The sequence below is a fragment of the Heteronotia binoei genome, chromosome 4 (genome assembly GCF_032191835.1).
Source record: "Heteronotia binoei isolate CCM8104 ecotype False Entrance Well chromosome 4, APGP_CSIRO_Hbin_v1, whole genome shotgun sequence".
NCBI classification, from domain to species: domain Eukaryota; kingdom Metazoa; phylum Chordata; class Lepidosauria; order Squamata; family Gekkonidae; genus Heteronotia; species Heteronotia binoei.
The window spans coordinates 161,021,146-161,025,834 of record NC_083226.1 but is presented as its reverse complement, the minus strand read 5'-3'; positions in this window follow the sequence as shown (position 1 = coordinate 161,025,834).

Below are 4,689 nucleotides of genomic sequence, written 5' to 3'. Positions count from 1 at the left end.
AGCCACATTATTTCGCATGTGCCATGGCAGCAAAAGAGACACAAAACCGCACCAGAAAACAATTTGCTTCCTATGCGCTCTGGCGCGTCTCTGGGGTGTGCCAAGCCAGCAGGCTTCCTTCCTTTCCTCCTTCCGGAGGAGAGCCTGCCATTTTGGTTCCTCTCTCCCCGCTTCACTTCCTCAATAAAAGCCCTTCTGCTAAGCGGCGGCTGCTCCTGCTTGGGCCTGGCTAAAGGGGCTGACCTCTGCCCGCCCCCGGGCCCGGGGAGGGAAAGGCAAAGGCCGGGCGCATTCCGGCTGTCCGTGGCGCGGGCGGCTCGTTAGATCGTCCCCTCTCCGTGGAGCGGCTCCATTGGAAAAGCCGCAAGGACTTCCTCAAGGCCGCCTCTTCAAAGCGGAGCTCATTTGTATCCAATGACAGTCTCGGGCCTTCCCTGGCGAAAGGGTCAACCTCAGAGAGGCTCGAAGAAGGGGGAGTCGATAGGCCTGGTCTGGGTGGCCCAGGCGAGACCGAGCGCGGAAGCCAAGCAGGATCAGCCCGCCCTGGGCAGAGGGAGAGGCCCTCAAGGAAGTCCAAGGTCGCTAGGCAGAGGCAGGCAAATGGCAAGCCACCTCGGCACACCTCTTGCCTTGAAAACCCCATAAGGTTGCCAAATGTCGCCAGTGACTTAAGGGCAAAAGAAAAAGTAGGCCCAGGAATGGGGTGTTTTCTTTCTTTCTTTCTTTCTTTCTTTCTTTCTTTCTTTCTTTCTTTCTTTCTTTCTTTCTTTCTTTCTTTCTTTCTTTCTTTCTTTCTTTCTTTCTAATCAAACTTATATCCTGCTCCCTCTCCCTGGGTCTCAGTGCAGCTAACAAATAAAATACACCTGATAAAACAGAACAAAGTTAAAGTCCAACAAAGTTTTATTCAAGGTATAAGCCAGGAGTGGCCAAATTTGCTTAATGTAAAGAGCCACAGAGAATAAATGTCAGGTGTTTGAAAGCCACAAGACACAAACATGTTTGAGAGCTTCAAGACAGGAAGGAAGTCAAATAGATGGAGGGAGGGAGAGGTGGAAAGAAAGCAACTTTAAATGCATTCTTCAAGCTGCTGGCTGGGTTAACTTAGAGAAGTAATCTAAAGAAACAAATGCCTTCTCCAAGTTGGCCAATAGGGTGGTGGAGGCTTCAAGAGCCCAGACAACATGTATTTTTTATTTTATTCTATTTATATCCCGCCCTCCCCACTGAAGGCAGGCTCAGGGCAGCTCACAGGTTAGCGTCAAAATGACCAACAAGATAAAAACATTGATAATACATAAAGCATAAGACAAAGCATAAAACAATATTAAAATATCAGTTAAAACAATATAACAATGGATGCTAGTACTATGGTTTATCGTGCAATTAAGTTTCAGTAGTCAGTGTTAGATGTTCCATAGGACCCCAAAATGCCATAGCGTGGTGGGAAGTCTAGAATGATGTTAAATTCTGATTTATGGGCCTAGTCCGTTGCTATAAGTTATCCTTATAGAAAAGCAAGGTGGAAGAGTGCCATTTTACAGGCTCTGCGGAACTGTGGGAGCTCTTGCAGGGCCCTAACGTCCTCCGGCAACTCATTCCACCAGCTAGGTGCAGCCGCGGAAAAGGCCCTGGCTCTAGATGACTGAAGCCTCACTTCCATGAAACCGGGGACTACCAGCAGATTTTGCGATACGGACCGAAGTGCTCGCTGGGGCATATATGGGGAAAGGCGGTCCCTAAGGTATGCAGGACCCTGGCCATATAGGGCTTTAAAGGTTAAGACCAGCACCTTAAAGTGAATCCAGTATATTATTGGTAGCCAGTGCAGCGCTTTCAACACAGGCTGAATGTGTTCCCATAAAGGAACTCCCATTAACAGCCTGGCGGCAGTGTTCTACACTAGCTGGAGATGCCGGATTTGGGACAAAGGCAGCCCCATGTAGAGGGTGTTACAATAATCCAACCTCGAGGTGACCATAGCATGGATCACAGTTGCCAAGTCGTTGCATTCAAGAAAGGGTACCAACTGCCTCACCATCCATAGATGGTGGAAAGCTGACTTGGCAGTGGCCGCTACTTGGGCCTCCATTGCAAGAGAGGAATCCAAGAGCACCCCTAGGCTTTTGACTTTGGGCGCCGGCACGAGCTGCATTCCGTCAAGGGTCGGTAAACGGACCTCTAGTCCCAAACTGGGATGGCTTAGATACAGGACCTCCAACTTGGTCAGATTTAATCTCAATCCACTGAGCTTGAGCCACCCCGCCACAGCTTGTAGCGCCGTGGACAAATCATATGGGGTGGAGTTGGACTGGCCACCCATCAACAGATAGAGCTGGGTGTCATCTGCATACTGGTGACAACCCAGCCCATACCTCTGAGCAACCCGGGCAAGGGGGCGCATGAAGATGTTAAATAACATCGGGGAAAGAACCGCTCCCTGCAGCACACCACATGACAGTGGGTGTCGTGAGGATAGTTCGTCCCCAACTGCCACCCTCTGTCCCCAACCCTGGAGAAAGGAGGAGAGCCACTGCAAGGCCAACCCCTGAATCCCAGGGTCGGCAAGGTGGCGGATCAGCAGCCGATGTTGAATGCCGCCAACCAACAGGTCCAATAGCATCAGCACCGCCAAGCTGCCTCTGTGCAGGTGCCTTTGGAGGTCATCTGTGAGGGCAATGAGAACTGTCTCCATCCCATGACCAGGACGAAAGCCGGATTGATGTGGGTTAAGCATGGAAGCGTCATCCAGGAAACTCTGAAGCTGCACCACCACTGCCCTTTCAATAATCTTGCCTAAGAATGGCAGGTTAGACACTGACCGGTAATATGTCAATTCAGCCAGGTCCAGAGATGGCTTTTTTTAAAGGAGGTGTACCACAGCCTCCTTAAGAGGCTGGGGAAAGGTTCCTTGCAAAAGGGACCTGTTGACAATTTCCTGTAGGGGAACCAATAGCGCCTCCCAGCCAGTTTTTATTAGCCAAGAGGGGCATGGGTCCAACCTACAAGTAGTTGGGCATGCAGTGGAGAGCACCCTGTCAACTTCCTCCAAGCTGAGTGGAGTGAAATAGTCCAAAACTTGAGTAAGGGATGTGCTTGGAGCCTCAAGTTCATTCACTGTTTCTATGGTGGCCGGGAGGTCGCGGCGGAGTGACAAGACTTTATCTGCAAAGAAATTCGCAAATGCCTCACAGCCTATATCCAGTTCTCTAGCATTTGGTATACCCGACGGAAAGGTAGTTAAAGACCGAATTGACCTAAACAATTGTGCGAATTCGCAGATGCAATCATGGTTGTAAGATAGATTTTCTTAGCGGCCTTGACTGCCACCTCATAGGTTCTCATATACGACCTATAAGCTGTTCTTGTCGCTTCGTCACGAGCTCGCCGCCACTGCCTCTCTAGCCGTCGGAGCCTCTGTTTCATCTGCCGTAGCCCTGGCGTATACCAGGGCACCAGCTTTGAACAGGGGCGCAGAGGAGTGATCTTGTCAATGGCTGTGGAAAGCCTGTTATGCCAGGTCTCCACTAGCTCATCTAGGGAATCACCAGGGGGCCAAGGGTCCCGGAGAGCCATCTAGAACCGCATGGGGTCCATTTGGCTCCGTGGGCAAGCTATAATACACTTGCCGCCCATACAGGGTTGGAGCAGGATATTCAAACGGGCCTTCAGGACAGAGTGGTCCGACCATGGCACTTCATCAGCAGTAATACGGTCCACTGTCATCCCCACCGCAAAGATCAAATCCAGAGTGTGCCTGACCTGATGGGTGGGGGTTGTTATATATTGAGAGTGTCCCAGCGTCACCATGGATGACACCAGGTCCGATGTCAATGTGGAGCCCACTTCATCGGTGTGGACGTTGAAGTCACCCAGGACCAAAAGTCTAGGGTGCTCCATAAGGGCCGGCAGGGCATTGGCTGGTGCAGAGGGCGGTCAGTACACTAGCCAGATAGCCAAACTCTCTTGCGCCACAACCACCATGCCAGCACACTCAGCACCAGTGATCCTTGGAACCAGGAGTGTCCGGAAGTAGTAAGCCTCCCGGATGAACATCGCTACTCCTCCCCCCCGTCCGTTAGTCCGTGACTGGTGAAGGACTGAGAACCTAGGGGGAGCTACTTGGGAGAGAGCAACTGTCTCCCCATCTCGCACCCAGGTCTCAGTCATGCAAGCCAGGTCCGTATTCTGCTCTATCAGGAAATCCCGCAGAGCAGAGGTCTTGTTATTAATTGCACAACACCAATGTCGGAGACGGATGTTCCAACTTGGCCCCACTGTTTGCAACCATTGGGATGGGACACAGGCTGAAAGGGGGTTGAGCATTCTGGCATCTTGGGCTCCTTCCCTTAAATAAATGCCTGTTCCCACCACTATACCCCGAGAGCACCAGAATCCCATGTTCAGTCATCACACACTAGGGTTATATAAGAAATGTACAGTGCCTCCAACCCAGTAACGTAGAGCTACACTAACTCGTTTAACCCAATATAGTCTAAATAGTCTAATGGTTCATCTACTAAATTAATCATGCCCCATATATAGCCTATTAAACAAAGCCTCCAATAGTACTGTAATGTTTCCTCAATTTTCAAAAATAAACTTAATTAATCAGCACTTCTAATGACCCAAATTAATAACCAATTTCCATTAGGGAAACAAAGAGAGGGAACAGATCTGATTCCATAT